Below are 25,008 nucleotides of genomic sequence, written 5' to 3' on the forward strand. Positions count from 1 at the left end.
AGCCTGCTGGGGAGTAGGGGGCAAATTGCTTGCTGTGTTCTCGGATTTTTGAGACCTCTGTAACTTCCTATACCGCAAGTTGGTAAGCCAGTTGTGGGTATAATGATTCTCTCATAGTCATTCTTCATTTGGAACCCCAGTTGTTTTCAGATGCGGAAGACTTTTTCATTCTGTTGGTTTTCTCAGTGTTTGATTATACAGGGTTCTAGTTCATGCATAGGCCAGCGCATGGCGCCTGGGAAGTGCTGCCTTACAAATTGCTTTGACCTTTGATGTTCAGGTAAAGGTCACTGGTTAATTTTGCTTTGTGTACTGCCTGCTTCACTAACTTTCAACTAGCTTTCCTCCCTTGAATAAGTCGGTGAACAATGTCCCCTGCATTCAGGTTCTAGCTTGCTTCTCTGATATTTATCTCTGCCACCCTTTACCTGATTTCTCTCTTGTGTGGTGATGTTGTGTGCATGTTTCCGTGGGATGGAATCTCGATCAGTTAAAAAGCGTGGGAGATATGAAAGGTCAGCATGACAGATCTGTCCTCTGAGTGTCTGTATGTGTGTTTGGGTAGCTGAGCTCAGCTGACCACGGAAGACAAATAAGGAATGTGAGGAGTGCTACCTCGACAGCCTTAGAGTTGAAAACAAAATATCTATTGTGGGAAATACGAGTGTTAGGGCATCGTATTAGAAATCCTGGAGAAGAGTTATATTCTTGTCTTCATTTGGAAAGGTCACAGGCTTTATTTGCAGTAAGACATGTGTAGGTTATAGCTGGCTTTTCTTTTTTTCTACCTTTAAAAATGTGTATCATATGCCCACCCTATGTACATTTTATGAATGCTTATTTTAACCAAGCACGTTCTTTAACGTGACAATGCAAAAAAAAAAAATCTTCAAATATGATTTTAGCAAGTTATTTTACATCACAAAAGAAGATGATAATCTGTGGGTGTTTCTGTTTCTCTCGGTTAATTTCTTTTCTATTTTTATTTTGTGGAATGGAAAAAGGACATTTCTAGTGATGGTATGAGGCTCTTCTAATTTAATTTTATTGTTGTATACCTGTCTCCACTAAAAATGCTAATGTTGTCTGCCAGAAGATATGTCTTACGTTTCAGTTGGCATCATAGATGGGTTTGTTTCCTGGAGTTATCTGTTTTTTTGGGGGGAAACATTTGACTCAAATTTGCATTAAGGCCATCATAGATGTTTTTTTTTTCTTTTTTGCCCCTTAATGAGAGGGAAAAGGGAAAGAGAACATATTTTTTTGCTTATGATAAGCCAGACAATGACTTATACATTATTTCATTTAATTTTTATAATAACCCTCTGAGGATGTTATCCCAATTTCACAGATGAGGAAACTGAGGTTTAGAGGGGTTAAATAACTTGCCAGAAGACACACATACAGCAGTAAGATTTGGAGAAAGATGTTGATTTGACTCCAAGGCTTGTGCTTTTTTCCATGCTCTCAGACTACACAATCTTACTCCTAAATATACAGCATCTCTAGCCACACTAGAAAAGAATCTCCAAATAATAATAACCCACAATACTGAAAAGTGACAGAGACTGTACATATAACCCTTCTGTTTTTTTTTAAAGACTTTATTTATTTTGAGAAAGAGAGAAAGGGAGGGAGTGTGTATGTGAGCTGGGGGAGGGGCAGAGAGGGCAGAAAGAGAATCTCAAGCAGATTCCCTACTGAGCCCCAACATGGGGCTCGATCTCACAACCATGAGATGATGACCTGAGCTGAAATCAAGAGTCTGATGTCTAACCAACTGAGGCACCCAGGTGTCCCTGTGCATATAACCTTTCATAAGAAATTACCACTAGTCATTAAAAAAAATTCTTGAAATGTTTTTGAACATTTATTATGTGCCTAGTTCTTTCTGTGCTTGAAGCAGTGCACATGAGCTCTGTGTACGTGTGTGGGTGTAGGGTGATGACACAAAGATGTTAGAAACTTGAAAACATGGTTCAGGTCCTTAAGAAAGGCAGAGAAGACTAATCTGAAACTTGAATTAGTGGAGAACACTAATACATGAAGAAGGCTAAGTTACCCTATGAGTCAGGATAGAGGAGCTGTAATAGCTTAGGAGAGAGGGTGCATGGGAAGTAGACAACACGGTGGGAACTGTGAGTCTTGATCAGTGCCTTAGGAAGGAGTGTCAGATGTTGCAACAACTCGTGTGCTCTGTTTCTGGGACTCGGAGGCATTAAGCCCATGTAGGAAAATGGATATACCAAGATGGTGGCTGATGGGAGTGAAGTGTGTATTTTGGGTAGATGGAGATGTGGGTCTGTGTGGGTGTGAGGCAAGGGTGGTGGTGATCTTGCCAGTCTTCCCTTGTCCTTGGTATACAAACCATGCTGAGGTCCTCTCACTGTGTCTGAGTTCAGCCTACCTTCTCATCTCTGAGCCTCTGAATCTATTGCTCCCTCTAGATAACAGATTTATCACCCTTTGGGTTTAAACTAAAATATTGTTTCTTCTGGGAATTCCTTCCTGATTTCCCCATTAGGTCTGGTTCCTTTGCTTTGAGTTCCCTTAGCAGTCTCTCCTCTGCCATTTTTGTTGTTTTTGTTTTTGTTTTTGTTTTGCATTTTATTTGTTGCATTTTATTGTAATGACTCATATAATTATTTCTCTCACTAGACAGTAAATGCCAGTGAAGGGAGGACAGTTAGCAGAGAATCAGGCACAGAAATAGCAGGTGATCAAATAATTTTTGAATGAGTTAATGAATGAGTAGATATGTTTAAAATGTATTAGTCAACTAGAAAAGCCAGATAGTTGCATATGTTCTTTGAAGTGAGAAGGAAGGATCATTGATTGATGAACCTTCTTTGACAGAGTGGGGCCTACTCAACAGATAAGACAGATTTGTCATCAGGTCCCCAGGTTCATCCTTCGTTGTCCTCTAAGGAATCTCCAATCAGTCCTTTGGCCAATGTGAGAGTGATTTGTCATTTTATCCAGACTTCTCACTGGTGGAGGTCCTGATGGGAACTTCTGGTATGAGATAGTATAACTACTCAACCACCCTCAGTAATTTAAATTTAGTTTCTTGGGGAGGGAGAGGTAAAGAAACTAAGCCATTACAAGCCATGGCAGGAGGGGGTTTATGTGTATGTGTAGTGGTAGCTTCTGTGGACACTCCGTGACATCTCACTGTAGCACATAATGATTGAACAGGGACAGGGCATACCTAAATGAAGTGATGGGATGATCCTTAGTCGTGTGCATCTGGCTGACCCATTCCTGTGTCATCCTAGTTTTCTTATAACACATCACTGAAAACCTCCTTTCACATTCCCCCTGAAAGCTACCGTGACCCACACCGTCACTGACAGTGACAGAATTTAGTGATGTAGGCCTTCTTCTTTTAGGGATGATAATGCACTTAAATTTTTCTATGGAGCACTGTCTTGGTCTTATTCACTACAATCTGTCTTGTTCCAGGGCCCTTCTAGAATGTATCTCATGGGCTTAAGGCATGCTGTTTATGCTTCCCTCATTTCTGCACACCTGTCCTCTTGAGTGTCTCCAAGGACAGCTGTGTGCTGCTCTTTCTACCATCGACCCATCAGTAGATGCATATCGGCCACAGCACCACTATTCACCCCTTCAGGATGCTGATGACTTGTTCCCTCTCTGCCCCAGGGAGTGCAGACTTGGCCAACCCATTTGGGGTGAGGTGCTCCAGCCCTCTGAGAACTGCTAAGGTTAGATTTTCTAGCTCTTTGATGAGTGCATCCTGTGGGACCCAACAGAGAGGCCTGCTGTGGTCCACAGCCTGTCACTCCATTACAGAAGGAAATAAAATTGGCTTTGCATGGGTTGCTCTTCCCAGAACTTGCAAGTTGTTCCCTATACCTTGGGTTTCTCTAGGTGATGGCAAATTGATTGTCTTATGATTTATACACAAGAGCCACAGAGTTTGTTTTTAAGACTTGAGTTTCTTATACAGATCTTAAGCCTGGAACCTTATTTTAGAGACAGAAAATGAATTCCTTTATTTTTTTCCCATGTAAAATTAAATGTACAGGAGTCTTGTTGGGAAGGGGAAAATGAAAAAAAAGTCCAAGCCCACCTCTGCTCGTACTAATCTATACTTTTTAGCAGTTATTTTTTGAGAGAGTGATTTATTTACACTGACAGCTTGTTACTTATGGTAGCTGCTGCCAGCTTCTGAAGTAATCTGATAACGTCAAAATGTGAAGGGAAGCTATAGGCTTTGCCTTGACTGACTTGCTATAAATCATGTACATTGCTGGTGTCTAAGGATGCTTGGGTTGATACTGATGGAAATACAAATCAAATACAACACATGGTAACCCAATTCAGAGCTAGAGATTTTGGATTAAGCCTATTGGATTCATATTTTTAAGTGAAACAGAGCAGCATACCAGTTTGTGTTTTGAAACTTCAAAACCATCTGCTATGCTAACTTCAAGGACAGCAGCTGCCTTTGAAATGGAAGTGCAAAGAGGCGTGCTCATCATTTACCTTTATTCTTTTATTCATTCAACAACCATTTGTTGAGCACCCACTGTATATTTGTCAAGGGGAGGTATGATGCTGCTTTATCTATTTACTTGTACATTTGTTAGTCTGTGTAAGCTCTGTGAGGGGAGAAGTTTGCTGTGTTCATCACTGTATACCCAGTACTTAAGACAGTGCATGGCCTACAGGAAGTGTTCAACAAATACTTATTGAATGAGACTAGGGATCCCAGATTTTGGGTATCAGTGCTGTCAAAACCCTGATCTCATTTCCCCGGGCTGAACGACTCATTCTTATCTTGGGACTCTCCGTAGAGTCCTTTATAATCTTTTATATAGATTTCTGGTAAGGCACCTTTCCTACTGTAAAATAATTGTTGGTTTATATGTTGGTCTCTTCAGTTACAGGGTGAGCTCAATCTAATAGGGCAGAAACCATGTCTTTATTAACCTTGGACTTACCATGCCTGGCACATGGATGGTAATGAATAGTTGCTTGTAGTAGTGCTATGGCATAATTCTTAGAAAATGAACCATCTATATCTCTGTGTTTTCAAATGAGCGTAAAGATACTGAAGAAATCTAAAGTAAATGTGCTCTGCAATGCTAACAGTGCTCATCTTGCCAAGTACTATAGGAGATGATTTTTATAGCATATTCCTTTGGTTTACCTGCTTTCTCTAATTTTTCTAGAGTGACTATTAACTGTGAAATCAAATAATAGTAAAGGGGATGGCATTTAAGTCTCCCCCCCCCAACATCTTTACTTTACACTTGAAAGGATACATTTGGTAGTGTGTGTGTGTGTGTGTGTGTGTGTGTGTGTGTGTAATAAATTTTTATTGGTTGACCCAACCAAATGTATCAGGGGAGTTTGCTGAATATGGGATCCTTTAGTAAATGGAGCACTTATTCTCAAATGTGTCTTTGGTATAAATTGGGATACTTAACTATTGGGTTTGCTTAAAGGGAGGCATACCTATGTTTCAGAGGGAAGCTTTAATTGATATGGGATACTAAATCATAGGAAGAAATAGTGAGACATTGATCAGACTTACTCCTAACATTTATAGATTTTGGGCAAGAATACAAATGGAAGCCCACATACCAAATGTCTAAATATTTAAAGTTATTAATCAAGTTGAGCATGATAAATAAAATATGCTGTCTTCTTACTGTGCCAAATATGCTTGCATTAATGACCTGAAATTCCAGATTTCGATGTAGAATTCTCCATCTCCTTGGGAATTTTTTTTTAAAGATTTTATTTATTCATGAGATACACACAGAGAGAAAGAGGCAGAGACACAGTTAGAGGGAGAAGTAGGCTCCATGCAAGGAGCCCGGCATGGGACTTGATTCTTCGTCTCCAGGATCACACCCTGGGCTGAAGGTGGTGCTAAACTGCTGAGCCACCTGGGCTGCCCTCTCCTTGGAAATTTAAGCTGAAACATGGTAGTGAGCAGAAAGCCTGCCCTGGTTCCTTGGCCCACTCACCTTCATTTTCTAGCCCTGGCTGTGTCTTGTCCTGTCAAGAATTTTTGCACATGTGTCATGGATGTGTCTGCATGTCCACACTGCATGTCCATCTTCAACTGTGTCATAAAACAACTATCTTGCAAATTAGAGTTGGGCACACTGGCTTACTGCGTGGACCAGGGTTGTTCTACCCCTGGAAGTAGGCTTTGGGCCCTTGGGGCAGAGAACTTCAGGGCTTTGGATACCCAAGGTGTATCATCGAAGGTGGATGTGGCATGGTCCTGAGGACTTCATATCCCATGTGGAGGGGTGTTGCCTGAAAAAGGCTGAGGCAGCTCAGGGAAGTGGTCTGGTTTGAGAGTGGAGCTGCTGGTGATAAAGAAATGCACTGGGAAACTAATGCTTTGTGGCTTCCGATTTAGGGACAAGCTCATGCTTCCTGAATTACAGGCACAAATATCATCTCAGATTTGGACCTCTGTTCATAATATCCAGTGGTCTCAGATTTCAGTGTGTATAAGAGTCTCTCAGGAAGGGATTAAAATGAACACTTGGGCTACACTTTGATGAACTGCCTATGCCCACATGGATTATGACAGCCATGCTCAGGCCACTGCCAAATTCTCGACTTTAAAAGAGAACATGCATGGAAGGCACTTAGCACAATGGTAAGCTCTTAATAAATCGTAGCTGCCATTACTGTTAGTGTTCCCACAGCTATTATGAATTGGTTCCCATGTTTTACCATCTAAGAAAGGCCAGCGAGATTGTATAATTTTCTCTTGTGTGAATGAGAACTGGGAAGAGGTATATATGATTCACATTTATCATTGTCATATTTGTCATGCCTATCCATCAGCATCAGGTAAACTGTTCCCATCCTATATCTAAAACATGTTCTTTCATCTCCTTGCCCTAACTTCATGAGCAAGCTCTCTTGGCTTTTCCATTTGAGTTCCACAGTTTGACTGTTTTCTCATACAGAATGAGCAGATTTTTTTTTATAATAAATTTATTGAGTGAGCAGAAATTAATGGGACATTTTATTGAGATGATAATGTGGCCTGTGCTTGAGGCAGAATGAGGGGTCATGTGTTCATTTCTTATCTTGAAATTTAGTTCTTCTTGCCTCGCCTTTGCTAACAAAGAAAAAGGCAAAGAGAAATTCTTTCCATAGGAGTTAGTAGTGAGGAGGGTAACGGTTTTCATGTATGAAACAGATTCTTTTAATGTTCTGTATCTTTAAGTAGCGTCAGAGTGGGTGGGGGAGGATAAGAATGTTGGAGATAACCAGTAATCTCGATATACTATTGGATTTGTCATTCCAAAGTAGGATATGGGTCAGGAGGTCTAAGGGAGGTACAAAAATGAACTTTGATTGTTAATATTCGACTTTGCTTGGAAATAGAGGGAGGATTCTTTCTTTTAAGAGGCAAACTGCTCAAACCCTTTACTTTGAAGATTCTTACCATTGAATGGGCCTCATCCAGCTCTTTCTAGTGTCCAGGATACAAAAGGGAGATGGTTCCTGGATTTACAAGTTAGTTGAAGAGCTTGAGATACCTGGCTCATTCTTCATCTGACTGCCAGAGTTGGGGTCCTCTGTCATCTTCCACTTTGCTACTTGTGTCAACTGTTATGTTTGGTTTGTCTAGGTGAGAAGGACTTGGGGGAATAAGAAAAAACAATTTAAAATAATAAGACTGAGCTGGAAGGAGAAAATATCCAATGGTGATGGAAAAAGAATGAGATCATACACACGGGGATAGAGAGAACAACCACCAGGGCCACCTTAGAGGGATAAAGCAGAACTGCCAACCTCTGAAAGGCCCTGCCATGTTTTTTGGTCTCTGGTGAAGAGTGAAAAGTAACAGAATGAGTGTTCAGGAGAGCTGGACTGTAGTCATAAAAATATGGCTTCTGCCCTAGGTCTCAGTTTCCCCAATGTTGAGACCGGAAGATCTTTCATTTCCCTTCAGTGCTGAGAATTTGTTACTCTCATAAGTATAAAATAGTTTATATAAAACTATGGTAACAACAAAGGAAAAGCCTGTAGCAGATAAAAGATTATGATGGAATCAAAGCATACCACCTCCAGTCATCAAATCACAAAGGAAGGCAAGGAAGGAATAAAAGATCTATAAAATAGAAACAATGAACAAAATAGTAGTAGTAAGTCTTTTCCTGTTAATAATAGCTTTATTTTTTAAAATTTTATTTATTTATTCATGAGAGAGAGAGGCAGAGACACAGGCAGAGGGAGAAGCAGGCTCCATGCAGGGAGCCAGATGTGGGACTTGATCCCGGGACTCCAGAATCATGCTCTGGGCTGAAGGCAGGTGCTAAACCGCTGAGCCACCCAGGGATCCCCATTAATAATACCTTTAAGTGTAAATGGATCGAATTCTTCCAAAGTCATAGAATGACTAAATTGATAGAAAAACAAAGATCCAATGGCATGCTGCTTACAAGAGACTCACTTAAGTACACATAGATGTAGGGTGAAGGAATGGGAGAAGCTACCTCAGGCAAATGGTAACTAGAAGAAAGCAGGGGTACCTGTACTTAAATTAGACAAATGGACTTTAAGCAGAAGTGGTCAAAAGAGACAAAGAAGGTCACGGTATAATGTTGAAAGGTTCAGTTCATCAAGAAGATATAACAATGTAAATATTTATGCACCAAACACTGGAGTACCTAAATACATAAAGCAAATACTGATATAAATAAAAAAAAGAAATAAACAGAAATACAGTAATAGCTGTAGACTTGAATACCCCACTCTCAACAATGGACAGATCATCCAGACAAAGAATCAGTAAAGGAAATGGCATATTTGAACAATACTATAGACCCAATGGACTTTACAGACATATACATAACATTGCATTCAACAGCAACAGAATACACATTTTTCTCAAGTGAACATGGAACATTTTCTTGGACAGATCATATGTTAGGCCAGAGAGCAAGTTTCAACAAATTCAGGAAAATAGTAATTATATTTCGTATATTTTCTGACCACAATAGTATGAAACTAGAAATCACGTAACAGGAGGGAAGCTGGAAGCCTGAACAACCAGTGGATCAAAGAAGAAATCAAAAGGGAAATAAAAAAATTCTTGAGACAAAATGGAAAATGAAAATGGAAACACAACATAGCAAAAATTTATGGGATGCAACAAAAGTAGCTCTAGCAGAGAAGTTCATAGTGATAAATGCCTACCTCAAGAAACAAAAGTCTTAAATAAACACCTTAACTTTAAACTCAAGGAGGAGAAAAAGAACAAGCTAAGCCCAAAGTTAGCAGAAGGAAGGAAAAAAGTGGATTAGAGCAGAAATAAATGAAATAGAAAAGATGAACAAAAGTAAGAGTTGGTTCTTTGAAAAGATAAACAAAATGGACAAACCTTTAGTTAGACTAAGAAAAAGAGATGACCCAAATCGATAAAACTATTAATGAAAGAGGAGACATTACAACTGACAATGAAAGACAAAACATAAAAGACCATGATGAGCCAGTATACACCAACCAAATTATGCAGCACTGGAGAAATTGATAAATTCTTAGAAACACACAACCTACCAAGACTGAATCTTCAAAGAAATGGAGAATCTGGATTGACAAAAAACAAGTAAGGAAATTCAATCAGTAGTCAAAAATCTCCTAACAAAAACCCATGACCAGATGGTATCACTGATGAATCGAAATGCTTAAAGAATTAATGCCAGTTGTCTTCAGACTCTTGCAAAAAATTCAAGAGGAGGTGACACTCTCAAACTCTTTATCAGGCTGCAGTTACCTGATACCAAAGCCAGTTAGGGACACCACAAGAAAAGAAAACTACATACCAGTATCTCTAATGAATATAGATGCAAAAATCCTCAACAAATCAAATTTGACAACACATTAAAGGATAATACACCATGATCAAGTGAGAGTCATCCCTGAAATGCAAGGATGGTTCAGTATACTCAAATGTATCAATGTCATATCACATTGATAGAATGAAAGATTAAAATTGTATGATCATTCAGTGCAGGAGAAGCATTTGACAAAATTCAACATGCTTGAATCATGATAAAATCTCTGAACAGTGATTATGGGGTACCTTAACATAAAAAAAGAATAGAGGGCAGGCCCACAGGTAATACCATAATCAACAGTGAAAGGTTAAAGATGTTTCCTCTGAGATCAGGAACAAGACAAGGGTGCCCCTCCCATTCAACATAGTAACGGAAATCCTAGCTGGAGCAATCAGGTAAGAAAACGAAATAAAAGACAGCTTAATCAGAAAGAGATGATTAAAATGGTCTCTGATTGTAGATGACATCATATGTAGAAAATCCTAAAGAGTTCATGAAAAAGTGAATTATGTAGTAAACAAATCCAGTAAAGTTGCAGAATACAAAATCAACATATAAAAATCGGTTGTGTTTCTATACATTAGCAGCAAACTCTGAAAAAGAAATGAAGAAAACCTATATGCAATAGCATTAAAATCAATAAAGCACATAGGAATAAATTTAACCAAGCAGGTGAAATATCTGTACACTAACAACTGAAAGACATTGATGAGAAAAAAGACACAAATGGAAGATAACTTGTGTTTATAGAAGAATTAATACTGTTAAAATGCCCATACTGTCCAAAGCCATCTATAGATTGAGTGCACTCTAAATGGATTATTTACGGAATCCTGAGAAAGAACACCAAAGCTGTGGAGGCATCATACTTCCTGATAAATCAGTAGCAATCAAAACAGTATGGTACAAGAATAAAAACAGGCACACGGGGGATCCCTGGGTGGCTCAGTGGTTTAGCGCCTGCCTTTGGCCCAGGGCGTGATCCTGGAGTCCCGGGATTGAGCCCCGCGTCAGGTTCCTGGCATGGAGCCTGCTTCTCCCTCTGCCTGTGTCTCTGCTTCTCTCTCTCTCTCTGTGTCTATCATGAATAAATAAATTTTTAAAAATCTTAAAAAACAAAAACAAAAAACAGGCACACGGAGCAGAGGAACAGAATGAAGAGCCCAGATATAAATCCATGCATGTATATGGTCAGCTAATATTTGATAAGGTATCCAAAATGTTCAAAGAGGAAAATATTGTCCCTTCAGTAAATGGTTTTGGGAAGACTGGATATTCACATACAAAAGAATGAAACTGGATCCCTGTCTTACACCAGTCACAAAACTAACTTGAAATGGATTAGAGACTTAAGACCTGAAACCGTGAAACTCTTGATAGAACACATAAGGAAAAAAATTCTTTAACATTGATCTTGGCAACGATTTCATGGATATGACACCACAAGCTCAGCCAACAAAACCAAAACTCATCATATGGGACTATACCAAACTGCAAAACTTTTTCCCCCTTTTGGACAGCAAACGGGGAAATGATCAGCAAAATGAAAAAGCAACTTAAGAAATGGGAGAAAATATTTGCACATGTATCTGATACAAGGTTAGTAGCTAAAATATATAAGGAATTCATTGAGACTCATAGCCAAAAACACAAATAATCCATTTAAAGACTGGGCAAAGGACCTGAACAGACCTTTTTTCAAAGATAATATTCAGATGGCCAGCAGGTACATGAAAAAGTGCTCAACATCACTAGCCAGTAGAGAAATACAAATCAAAACTACAATGAGATGTCACGTCACCTCACATTTGTTAAAATAGGTATTAGCGAAAAGATAAGAGCTAACACGTGTTGGTGAGGATGTAGAAAAATAGCAAGCCCTTGTTCACTGTTGGTGGGAATGTAAACTGGTATAACCACTGTGGAAAAAAAGCATAGTTTCCTGAGCAATTTAAAAATAGAACTAATTTGTGATCTAGCAATTCGGCTTCTGCATATATATCCAAAGGACTGAAATCACTGTCTTAAGAGATCTGCATCCCTGTATTCAGTGAAACATTATCAACAATAGCCAAGACATGCAAACAACCCAAGTGTCCAGACAGGTGAATGGATACAGGAAACATCAGGTTATCTACTTCATCTATCTACCTGTATCTGTCTATAGGTCTATCTATAGCTCGATCCATATGAATATTATTTGGCCATAAAAAAGAAGGTAATCTTGTCATGTGTGACAGCACAGGTGGAGCTTGAGTGAGTAAGTCAGAGAAAGACAAAAACTGTATGATCTCACTTATACTAGAATCTAAAAAAACCAAACTCACAGAAGCAGAGTATATTTCTGGTTTGCTAGGGGTGGGGTGGTGAGAATGGTAAAAACTAGAAAAGGTACAAACTTCCATTTATGAGATGAATAAGCCCAAAGGATGCCACGTACAGCCTGGTGACTATAGCTCACCCTACTGTATTGTGTATTTGAAAGTTGCTAAGAGAGTAGATATTAAAAGTTCACACACACACACACACACACACACAAATTGTAACTATGTGAGGTGATGGGTATATTAACCTTATTTTAGTAATCATTTCACAATATATACTTCTGTCAAATCATATTGTACACTTAGAACTGACATAACATTATAAAAATTTTATCTTCCTACAGCTGGGGGGAGAAAAGAATTTGTTCCTCATAAGGCCTTAATGCTACCAATATTCTGAGTATTATTCAGGGTTCTGAAAATAAATGGGTTACTATCAATTTGCTTACGTGTTCCTTTACTCTGTGAATGTTTGTTGAGTATCTGCTCCTGACTAGGCACCGTGCTCATTGTTGGGGACACCAAGGTGAATAGGCAAGAGCGATTTTTCTGCCATGGCACCTGCTTTTCTGGGGGTCCGCTCAGTGTATACTAACCTACTCAGCAGGCTGTGGTATCAGAAAATAGGATGGAGAGAGTGCCCGGAATTAGAAGAGATTCAAGAGGTTTAAGACACTTATCAAGCATTTTTCTTTTTATAAAGTGTTAGCTCACATATCACTTTCTTGTAGAAGCCTACCCTGGCCCCCCTGATTGAATACTGCAGTTTCTACCCTGATCTCATGCTGTTCTTTTTCTTACTCATTCCTGTTACGGCTTAGTGCCTTCCAACATATGATATAATTTGCTTATTTATTAGGATAATTGGAGATGATCTGCCTACCTCATGTTGGAATACTTGCCCCACAAGGTCAGAAATCTTTGCGCTTTGTGCAACGGCGTATTCCAAATGCCTGGAACAGTAGTAGACACTCAATAAATATGTGTGGAATGGATTAATAAATGACTCTATGACCAAGGAGTAGAGTATCATAATGATATTGAAGAAAACTTGGTATATTATTCAGTAAGTCATTAGTCTTGAGAAATTGATGACATCAATCTACCAGTGTTGTGAAAGTCTTTTGTTTTGAAGGGCGTGATGTATAGTGGTAAAATAAAACAATATTTTTATTGGTAGAGTGTGGCCAACCACAGGGTAATCTAGCATCTAGCTTTGCTTAGGAAAGGCCCTCAGATGTTTCCTTGGTTAGGTTGGGTTGAGCTGTCAGAAATCCCTTTTCTCTTTGCTTCTGTGTAAAACAAACAAACAATCAGCAACAACAACAATTTCCAACCCAAACTCCTAGATCAGTACTGATGTGTATTCTCAGTGGGGATAGCCGCTGTGTGATTTGTGTGTTGCCGCTGGGTTAGCCACACTGGAAGGCTTGCTCCTGCATTATGCTATGACTTTGGGCTCCATGCTCTGTTTTGCTTGGTCAAAACTTCTCTTTATAGTAGCCCAAAGTACACTTTTCAGATTGTTGAAACAGTGTTTCTTCTCCTGCCCTTAGGCGTGTGTGGCACTGCAGTACTTGTCACCAGGCACCGTGAGCTACTCCCTCAGCAGGCATTTTCTAGCCTACGCTAGAGTCCATCAGAAGCATCATATCCTAATTGTATGGGCCTACCCATGTGTGTGTGAGGTGCAGAAAGCCTGATGCACACTGTTTATATAAACGTCTCTTACCTCTCTCCACCGTAAAATGCTTACACATTAGTTATAAACATTTTTTTAATGGGGGGGGGTAGTATATGGGGGGGGGGCAAGGCAGTGGGAGGCAGGTGGCCAAGAGTAGTTCTAAAGGACCAAATACGTCAGCGTCCTCCTCAAACTCTCCTTCTTGTTTAGTAAGTGAAGGCACGTGAAAGTGGAACATTTGGTGCTTTGCACCAATATCATGGTGTAAAATTATAGTTAGGAATATTGTGTAAAAACCGTAATAGTTCGCAGTTATAGCTATGGTGAGAACAGCAGGCAAGACTATAAGCTTTAATTTATGTTGTGCTTTGGACATTTTTCAGAAACTATTTACCCATTACCTCTTAGGTCAGTGGCCTAATAATGCAACAAAGCACTTTTTGAAATTGCAGATAATTTTCAGTGCTCAGATCTCTGTGTAGTATTGATGGGGAGGGTGGTTGATTAGGACCTTGGGAATTGTGCTTGATGGGAACAATCTGGAAGGAGTGAAAAATTATTAAACACACACAGCGGGAGATGGAGGATTTACCATTGTCGTGCGGTGCTATTAATTCTCATTGCTCGGTACAGCGGCTTGATTGCATACTGTGAATACTGTTTATTGGAGAATGGGTACAATTTTGCTGCAGTTGTTGTAATGTAATACTAAATGCTAATTAGGCTTCTAACAATAATTAGAACCTCTTGCCAGACTTGGAAATAGAAACACTCAATTGAATTTACAGAAACAAAGACCTTTAAGCTATGCCACGAGCAGCATCGACTTCAAGAAGTTTTTTACGTTTTTAGTTACAGAATTGCCAACACATATATATATTTTTATGGTGTGCATAATGAGTTCATTTATGTTCTCGATAGGATTATTTTCAAAAATGAGATAAAGCACACCTCCTCCTCCCCATCGGATGAAGAAAACCTACAAACACAGGTATAACCTGAAATGCACCTTTGTTACCGTGCAGCTGGCAACTGCACGCTCCTGGGTGTGCAGGGAAAGCAGGGCTGTGCAGGGGAGCATGGCTAATGGGGATTTTGGAGCCATTCTGAACACTTGACATTTTTCGCAAACCCAGCGTCGGCTCCTTTCCTGTGTGTGTGCACTTGCACACCTGATTGCCAGAGTTGCTCCTCTGGATCGACTCCCTCAGATGCCCCCTGGAAGCTCTGTGGTCGCTGGGCCGCTAGGCCTCTGGGCCACTAGGCCGCTAGGCCGCAGCACACCCAACCCACTGCATCCTGCGGGGAGCAGCTCCTCTTTGCTGCTTTGCTTCGTCAAACCTCTTAAATCGTCTAGTGTGGCAGATACGTTCAGTGGTGAGAAGTCATTAGCTGAGAACTTCCGTGGCAGTCCCTGGGCCGCGTGGTCCCACCCCAACACGACCGGGGCAGGAGTGTCAGGAGGCCTTGCCAGGAATGTGGCCACGGGCACCGCACGGAGGTCAGCAGGGCCTGGGCATGTTACGTGGCACGGGACCCTGTTGCAGCAGCGCCTTCGGGGTCTGTCCGGCAGCAGTTGAGCGAGGCCTTTGTTGTTGGGGTCTCCATGCTCCCTGTCATTTCCTCATCCTGTTTCTGTTTTGTTTTTAAACCCAGAGGCACAAAGACTTAGGCAAACCTCATTGACCCTCCCTTCACAAACACGCCACCCGAAACAATGCAGCCTGCCTCCCTCCTTTGAATTTTAACTGAGCCTAAGTTGACTAGCTGGTCTTCAGTGCTAATAATTAGCTGCTTGACATGATGTATCATGTTACCCCTTTGTTTGGAGCCATCGAGGTAATAGAGAATCCTGAAGGCCTGTTCTGAAACAGTATTAAAACACCCTGCGCTCCGCTGCGGCATGGGTGCCAGATTTCTGGGCGAAGTGAGTTCTTACAGGTTTTACTGGTTACTGGGAAACAGGTTTTATGATGGAAACACTGCAAGCGCAGTTTTGTTCTGGCCGCCAGCGTGAAGCATGGCTACTTTAAGCAGAGAAGCAGTTTCTTGATTTCTCTGGTTTTGGTTCCAGTGTCCCTTTGTATGAGGTGTTGAAAAAGGATGTTCATAGAAATTTCCATTTTTTGTGTCTTTACTCGTATTTCATCAAATTCACCAAACTCAACTCTTCCCCCAACCGAGTGTCCCAGACCCCCACCCCTCCCCTACCCTCCAGGTTAAAAAAAAAAGTTTCTTTTTTTTTTTTTTTTAAGATTTATTTATTTATTTATGATAGAGAGTGAGAGTGTGTGTGTGAGAGAGAGAGGCAGAGACACAGGAGGAAGGAGAAGCAGGCTCCATGCCAGGAACCTGACGTGGGACTCGACGTGGGACTCGACGTGGAACTCGATCCCGGGACTCCAGGATCGCGCCCTGGGCCAAAGGCAGGCGCCAAACCGCTGAGCCACCCAGGGATCCCTGTTTCTTTGTTTGGACTTGAGCTCCTTTCATTTTTATTTTTGACCTTCTCAGCCTGTCTCCTCTCTATCAGAGTACTCCCCTGCTAGTGGGGCCCTTGCTGGTTGGAGTCGAGGGTGGGGGTGAGGGGGTGGGTAGGAGGGGTACTGGGCATGCCCCCAAATCAGAGCTGCTTATTCAGGTTACTCAAGACAGGTTCATCCTCCCAGAAATACTCTGTTCATGTTCGTTCTCCGCCACTCGTTGGATTGAGAGAGGCCTCTTCTCATCTCGCTTGCTTTGGGAGTCCTCTTGCCCTGTAGGAGTTTGGTGGTTTCATCGTATTCTCTCCTCTTCCTTCTATCAGTGGGGTCCTATTGTTTAACTCGGGGGCGATCAGTTGGTTACAGTGCTCTCCTGATTTCACACGAAACCTTAATATTGGGGGCAGAAGAAGGCATCAGTAAGTCATCAGAGACCAAAAATCCTTGACCGACTCTGGTGGCCAGTCTCCTCCGTGCTAGAGGGCTGTGTGAGGTGCCTTAGGTTTTGGGCCTAACGGGGTTAAATGAAGCTCCGTGACTGGAGGCAGGCTGTGCACATTTGCCTGTCTTGCAGTTTGTATGAAGTATGCCAATGAAATTTTTAAGGAGGTACTATGGGAGCATTTTAGTTCGCGTTTTAGCAAATATACTTGATTGCCAGAGGTGCTCACGTTGTGGTTTTTCCCTTTCTGAGGACACAGTTTTTCTCCAGCCGGTCTGCTGAGAGTCTGTGAAAGATGAGGCCTGAGTGAGTCAAATGCTTTCTTTATATTTTCTGGTTACATTTTTCTTGTTCACAAGTCAGTGGCACCTGCAAATGGAAGACTTGCTGAGGTAGCACCTGGCTGATTAGCAACTTTTGCTTGGTCCCACTCCCACACTGACCGTTAAATTACCTCCTATCATGCCTGGGCTGTGTGGCCGCCGCCGAGAGGCAGGCAGAGGTCAATTCAATATGGCTGACATGTTCTGTGTTTCCCCACAGCGTGTCACATGTAAGCAGCGCAGCGACTTTGACAAAGTACCGCAGGGTGACCTGGTAGTCTTGGGTCAGAGTGAGAGAAATTGGTGTTGTACTAAGATGTATGTTAATACATATATTATTTATATGGGCATTAGCGAATGCTATTGTTGCCTCAGCACAAACCCAGGCCCAGGGATTGGCCTTGGGGTTTCTGCAAGCTTACTTTATCATGTTTCTCCCCACCCCCTCCTCGCTCATGAATAATTAAAAACTTAAATTACTTGCCATGTACAAAATTCATATGCTGGGGAAAATAGCTACATGAAAATTAATTTTCTGTTCTGTGAGACTGACGGGAAATCAATTAATCTTGATGTATTATTTTATGCAGAACAGGGTGCAAGAACCTGCAGAGAGAATGGCTACAGCTGTTCTTGTTGGTCGGGCCATATATTATCGTTGGCGGGTTTGACAGCTTCTGAAGGAAATGGCTGAGGGGTATCAGGCAGGTGAATCAACTGTAAAAATTTATTGGAGGATACAAACTGTTTCCAGGGGACTGATATAAAACTCACACTTGAGAACTGAAGTATTGAATGTTTTTGTGACTGAAGCAGCTTGTTGTCAATATTTATAGCTTTTCTCTTTGTTACATGTCCTATTTGTTTGATTAACTAGTCAGATGTTAGTGTCTGTCTGTAATTTATCTGTTGTGCCTTCTGTAGCATTTTTGATACATAAAGATTTACCACTAGATAAACAAGGCAGCTCACACAATGCAATATGCTAAGTAAAATGACAGAACTGTTTACAACATGTTACAAGTTTTATAACTCACGAGGTAGATCAGTAACTTTTGTTTACTGGTGTCACTGTTAGTTGAAACACGTCTCAATGTATTAACTACTATGGGGGTAAACAAGGCTCTCTAAAATAAGCAGAGATTATAATCAACACATACCTCATGGTAAATCATTTAAGAGGCTCTATAAAAACGTTTATGTAGAGCCATACATAATGCATACATTTCTGAAATAAAATAAAATAAATGCGTGCTTTTAGAATAGGCTGTAGTTACATTCCTTTGCCATGCCGTCGACATCAATTTCCCCTGTAGATGATGGAGGTGCGATGTTCCGACAAATGCCGACGCAGACAAATGGGAGCCCTCGCTCCTGGCAGGTGGCTTCAGGAGTGGCTGCTGGGAAAGCACGTGTGTGCCCACGGCATCGTCATGCATGAGCGTGGGGGGCCGGGGGCGCGGGGCGGGCACGGCGCCCATCCTCCACCAGCCCTAGGGCCGGGGGTTGGCATTGACTTCGTGTGGCCTTGAAGGGATGCCTGGGTTTCGGGAGACCCCAGCAGAGTGAGTATAGGGAACGCTTCACCGAAAGCCCCTCTGTGACCACCACCTGGCCCCTGCCTGTGAGCAGGTGAGGCGAGGACCAAGAAGCAGCAGGATTATTAGCTTCTTAAAAAATTGGCACGAACACTCAGGTTCCCTCATCCCCCAACTAGAGGGAAGGAATATTTATCCTGTGTTTGCTTGTGGGCTCTCCAGATAATGAGGCTCATGGGGTATCAGCCAAGAATCCAAAGTTCTACTGGTCAGTGACAAACTGTGCCGAGTAAATGGCATTTGAAACAGATGACACCATGTGTTGGTCAATTGCTATTAATGACTCTTTCATAAATAGCACTTACTGTGGTGACTGTTACGACTTTTTGCCACCTTTCCTAATAGAAGAATAGAATGGAGGCACGCATTTTGAGAGGCATTGTACGGGCACCTTGCCTTTTATTCTTTGGGAAGCCTGTCATTCATCTGTATGTGGAATATACACTAATTAGAATATGTAAAAACAGGTTTATTAGTTGACTTGCCTTGTTTGACTAGTTTGAGGGGCAAGGTTGGGGACAGCTCTGTAACGAATTCCTGCCCACTTAGTGGTGGAAACAGTACCCACTCATTGCTTGTAGGTTGGTCAATCTGGGCAGGCTTGCCTGGGTTCTCTGCTTAGGGTTATAAAAGCTAAAATCAGATGAAGTGTGTTCTCATCTTGTGGGTCTGGGAAGAATCCAGTTCTGGGCTCCTTCTGAGTGTTGGTAGAGCTGAGCTTCTTAGTTTGGTGGGACCGATCCCTCTTTTCTTGCTGGTTATCTTCTAGGTTTCCCTCCCAGCTTCTGGAGGACATTGTCAGATTCTTTCCTTGTGGGCTCCCCATCTTCAAGCAGTGAGCTATCTCTGTCCTGTTGACTCCTCCTTCTACCTGGAGTCTCTCAGACTTACCCTTCTGCACCCGTCGGAGAAAATCTCTGCTTTTAAAAAAGGGCTCAGGTGATTAGATATGGCTCAGCCAGATAATTCTCTGTGACTTAGAGCTGATTGATTAGTAACCTTCACTATATCTGCAAAATCCTTTTTTTTTTTTTATTTTTTTATTTTTTTTTGCCACATAGCGTAGTGGACTCATAGAAGCAGCATTACTGGGCAAAGGTTTTGGGGGTCCGAGTAGAATTCTTTCTACCACAGGAGTATCGGCTGTGATGTTTATGGTGTGAATTTTCTAGAGCAGTGATGTTCCTAGTCCTTACCTTTCTTCTGTTGGCCCACACCCTGGCCTGAAAAGAAGAGAGCCAACTTTGGGTGGATTCTAAGAGCAAATACACATGCCATGCCTGCTGTACATCCAGCCGTGCATTAAGAGCAGGAAGTGAAAATCTCTGTAAGATACTTATTCCCTACTCTCTCCACAACAAAGCATTTCATACACATCCCATGAGCTCATTCACCAATCAAGGCACTTGAGGACAGGTGCTAAGTTAAGTGGAGCTGAGTGGGAAAGCAAATCTCTGGGAACTGAAGTGGGCAGAAGAAGGCTTCAAGAGAGGAAATGATTTTCAGGCCTTGAGCAAGGCATATATAGTTGGATCAGATGGAGAAGACAAGTGAGGACATCAAAGTGGCAAAGTGTCTATTGTGTTGGGGGAAATAATGGGAAGTCAAGTGGAGCTGGAGTGGTAGGTCCTCTCCACTGTCAAGTAGATGTGTTACCCCTCGTGAAGGTGAGTGGGAGGCACATGGTGGAAAAGAAATGAGGGCTGTCCGTGAGCTGCAGGGGGACAAAAGCTTTGAAATCACCTCAAGTTCCTTATTCTTAAAGAAGCCTCTTGAAGGATTCACATTCAACATCCCTGCCTACAACAGGCCTTTCTAAGGGTTCTGTGTTCTTGGGGTCTTGGTAACTCATTCTAAACAGTGTGGCGAGTTCTGTACAGAAGGTTTGGAACTTCGAGGACTGCACCTAACGATCACCTGGGGAGCTTTGAAAATGATGCCAATGCTCACGCAGTACCTTGGACCTACTCAGTCATTATTGCTAGAGATGCAGGGATTGGGGTTTGTTGAAAAGTTTGTCGGATGATTTTCACACCACTCAGCCAGGGTGAGAACCACTTTACTATATTCTAGGTTTGTCCAAAGTGCTGTGGGATCCATGCTATTCATTCTGCTTGGGAGGTGACATTTGAGGTGGAGTCTTGAAAATGGAGAATGAGTTTTACCAAGTAGACAGTGGGGGATGGGACATTTCAGGCAAAGGTGAAGAGCTTAGCGATGGAGGAAGTTGAGGGTCTGCGTGGAGACAAGTGAACAGCACACTGAGCAGCATAGGGGGGCTGGGGAGCTCCGAGGAGGCTGCTAAGACAGGAAGCTGGAAGGAAGGGCTGGGGTGAACATTGCAATGAATGCTGTTGGATTTTGCAAAAAAAAAAAAAAAAAAACCAAAAAAAAAAAAAAACCAAAAACAAAAACCAGAAAACAAAACCAAAAAACCCAAACCCTCTACTATCAAGGCTTTGTCCTGATCCAACCTGACCTTCCCCTTAGTTAATCCGAATTACTGAGGTTTGACTCCATGTTGGGTTTTTCTAAGATTTGCTTTGATTTCTCTCAGAAGTGGAGCCGTGTTTATTCTCTGAGCGGCTCTGTGTACACACTCTGCCGGTGGAGTTGCCTGGGATGAGCCGTGGGTCCTCTGAGAACCGCTTCCTGTTTGGTCTGGTAACTCCTAAGCCTGCCTTTCTTTCCTGCAGTCTGTAGTTGTGGAAATATGCAGTATTTGAAGTTTGGAGGAGATCAATTTTTCATCCTTTCCTTAGTGGGATAAAGAATATTTCAAACACCACTGGAGGCCAGAGAGCTCTGCAAAGTTTTGAAATAGCCTGGGAAATGCGCCACATGCTTCACACTTCATTTTTCCCCTCTCTCTTTTCATTGTTTCACTTAATTAAAATATTGTAATGCAAGAAGGGGAGAGGAGGCAAATATTTAGAGAAAGGAAAGTTTGAAATGGGTTCATTTTAAACTGACTCTAAGCAAGCGTGGTGCTTGCAGTTTGAAATGATTCTGAGCATTTATAAGGTAAACTGGAAACATTCTTCCTGCCTGTGAGGTGATCAAGAAAAACTGTGAGCCCGAACATGATTGTTAATGAAAACCCTGGCTAGTGCAGCACCCCCTCCCGCCCCCCACCGCCCCGTTTCCCCCTCCCAAACCGAAGAAAAAATTGGAACATTTTTGGGTCCAAGTTTCACAGATGTTAAGCATTTTGTGATATTACTTAGGGGGTTTCCTGAGCTACATTAAAGTTGAACCACTAGGGTGTTGAAACAGTTGGACCCATAATAAAATATACATGAAAAGGAATTGTGAGACATTGGCTGTTATGTGCTGGTGACAATTAGGTTACTGCTTTAAAAAATACATATCCTAGACACATCTACAGGAGCTTTTTAGGGAATTTTGAGTAGAAGCCGAGTAAAGGCGGATGGTAATTTCTCTGGTTGCCTCTGGCAGGTGGACATAATTTAACAATACCCGTCAGATATGACAAATTGTTTGTGAGTTACATTAGGGCCTTAATAAGATCACATCTGTTCATATATCCTCCTTAACCACAGAGCCTGATTTAGGGAGTTTTCATACTGGTATAGTATTGTTGTTTAAATATTTAGAGGGGTCTAGACATGTATCATAAAAGAATAGACTCTTGTGTATAAAAACACAGTCCTTTTATTCTCAGTGTTTTTGCTTTCACGGATCTTGCATCATTCTATTTGAGTGAACCACATGTTGCTTCTGAGAGCCAGGAAACATATTCCAAGCTGGAGCTAGTGTTTTAGGGCTGGAGGAGGCCTTACAGAGCCACTCTTGCACCTCCCCTTGTGTCTGGGGGTGGGGATCTGAGGTTGAGACAGAGGAAGGGACTTGTTTGGGCTATGGTACCTTATCGGTGGCAGAGCCAGAATTAGGACTTCATGCGGCCCTCCGTGTTGTAGCAATCTTTCTGCTGTGCTGGAATTTTCCTTTGGGCTAGAAAAATAAGGCCCTCGGTGTCATAGGAATAGCTCACATGTCAATGTCACTAGAGGCTACAGGCCTTTCCAGAGGACATTCCTGGTCACTTGGAGGCCAGGTTCATTCTTTCTTCTTCTTCTTTCTTCCTTCTTTTTTCTTCTTCTTCTCCTTCTCCTCTTCCTCCTTCTCCTTCTCCATCTTCTCCTTCTCTTTTTGTTAAGATAGTTGAGAAGACAGTGCAGGAGCAAGGAAAGGAGCAGAAGGAGAGAGACAAGCAGACTCCATGCTGAGCCTAGAGCCCAGCATGGGGCTCGATCCCACAACCTTGAGATCATGAGCTGAGCCAAAACCAAGAGTCGGATGCTCAACCAACTGAGCCACCCAGGTGCCCCCGGGCTCTTTTTTATTTACTAAAACTTAAGGCCCTGCTCAGTGTCCTTCCTCCGACAAAGAATTTTCTGCTACTTCCTGGCTTAAAATGCATTGGTGGGATTGTCCCCGTCTTTTGTCACATCGTGTGTGTTCCCCACCTTGGCTCACACTGTCCCCTTCTCCTTTCAGTTCCTTCCATATCCAGGATAAGCTCCATTTCATCATGAGGGCTTCCCAGTTCACAGCCATATATTAGGTTGAATTATATGAAAATGCTACTTAATAGGTCAGAACAGTCAGGGGCCCCCAGGCGGCTCAGTTGTTTAAACGTTTGACTCTTGGTTTTGGCTCAGCTTGTGATCTCAGTCAGGGTCATGGGATCAAGCCCTGCATCGGGTTCCATGCACAGTGTGGACTCTGCTCAAGATTCTCTCTCCCTCTCCCTCTGCCCCTCCTCCTGTGCATGGAATTTCTCTCTGTCTCCATCTCTCTCATAAATAAATAAATAAATAAAATCTTAAAAAAAAAAGAAAGATGAAATATTGGCAGTTTCATCAAATTCAACCTAAAGGTAATTGTTAGAAAACCTCCTTACCACTTATATTTTTTTTGTTTCATTCTCACTGTTATGTATGTATGTACACAGTATATATTGGCTATTTATTTATTTAAAAAGATTTTATTATATTCATGAGAGACACAGAGAGAGAAGCACAGACACAGGCAGAGGGAGAAGCAGGCTCCTCCCAGGGAGCCCAATGTGGGACTTGATCCCGGAACCCCGGGATCACACCCTGAGACAAAGATAGATGCTCAACTGCTGAGTCACCCAGGTGTCCCTATATTGGCTTTTTAAGACAAATGTTACTTTGTTTTAATTTCAGGTTTATAGAAAAGTAGCAAGCATAGTACAGACTTTTTCTATACTCCAACCCAGTTTCAGTTTCCCCTGTTGTTAGGCTTTCACATCACCATGGTATTTTTGTCAAATTTCAAAAATCGACATGGGAACATTATTAACTAAAACTCCAGACTTTATTTGGATTTCATCACTCTTTCCATTAATGTCCTTCTTCTGTGCTCACCTCCAGGCCAGGGTCCCAGACACCACTGTATTTAGGTGTCATGTCTTGTTGATCTCCTCTGGTCTGTGATGATTCAGCCTTGTTGTTCATGACCTTGACAGTTTTGAGATATGCTGCTCAGGTATTATGTCAAGGGTCTCTCAACTTGGGTTTGCCTGAATTGTTTTCTTATGATTATATTGGGGGTTATGGGTTTTGGGGAAAAAATACCAGGGAGGACTTATTATCACCTTATCTCAAGGGGTCATAGTACGAACTTGGTTGGGTGAACCTGGATCACTAAGGAAGTTGTTTGCCAGGTTTCTCCAGTCTAGACTTAATAAATTTGGCCTTTCTTCCTATCAGTGTCTGACCATCACCTAGATTAACAATTCTCCCTGGGGAACAGGGGTGTTGTTTAACGTGTCTTTCATTGTACCTGATGCCATGCCATGTTTTATATAGTGTTAATTGCTCCACCAAAGTTAGTTGAGAGCTCATTAAATAATTGATTTAATTTTGGACTGGAAGAGGTGTTTGGCTTAAGCAAACCAAAACGATAAAATCTCAACCCGCTGAATTCTCCTTGCAATACATTTGATGGTCTTTGTTCACTTCACTTAAGAGGTAATTGGTGAAACTACTTAAAATTCTTTTTGGCCAAACTACTATGAAGATAGGATTATCTGCTGTCTTAGCTAAGATCAGAACTTTGAGTTCAGGATTCGGGAAAATCCAAGTGTAAATTAGGGAGGCACATGCATACACTTTTGTAGCTTTCTCTGACCTGCGGCAAGGGTGTCCCTATTTACCAAGTCTTACAAATATTTGTTGGAGATTTTGATGATCTTAGAGCTAAGGTATTGTTTAATGGATTCCTAGTGGCCAAGAATTACTTGAATGC

The 25,008-nt window shown here is 41.7% G+C and overlaps 1 protein-coding gene and 1 long non-coding RNA gene across 13 annotated transcripts in view; both read left to right on the plus strand.

Annotated features, from left to right (window-relative positions):
- Positions 1-25,008, plus strand: part of LRMDA (leucine rich melanocyte differentiation associated) — a 1,018,367-nt gene that overhangs the window by 276,558 nt on the left and 716,801 nt on the right. The gene's annotated exons all lie outside the window — the stretch shown is intronic.
- LOC144312407 (uncharacterized) overlaps positions 19,865-25,008 on the plus strand; it is a 161,362-nt gene continuing 156,218 nt past the window's right edge. Inside the window, exon 1 of the long non-coding RNA XR_013377866.1 lies at positions 19,865-20,755. This is a non-coding gene — a long non-coding RNA (uncharacterized LOC144312407). The remainder of the gene's footprint in view (positions 20,756-25,008) is intronic.

The sequence above is a fragment of the Canis aureus genome, chromosome 4, assembly GCF_053574225.1.
Source record: "Canis aureus isolate CA01 chromosome 4, VMU_Caureus_v.1.0, whole genome shotgun sequence".
NCBI lineage: Eukaryota > Metazoa > Chordata > Mammalia > Carnivora > Canidae > Canis > Canis aureus.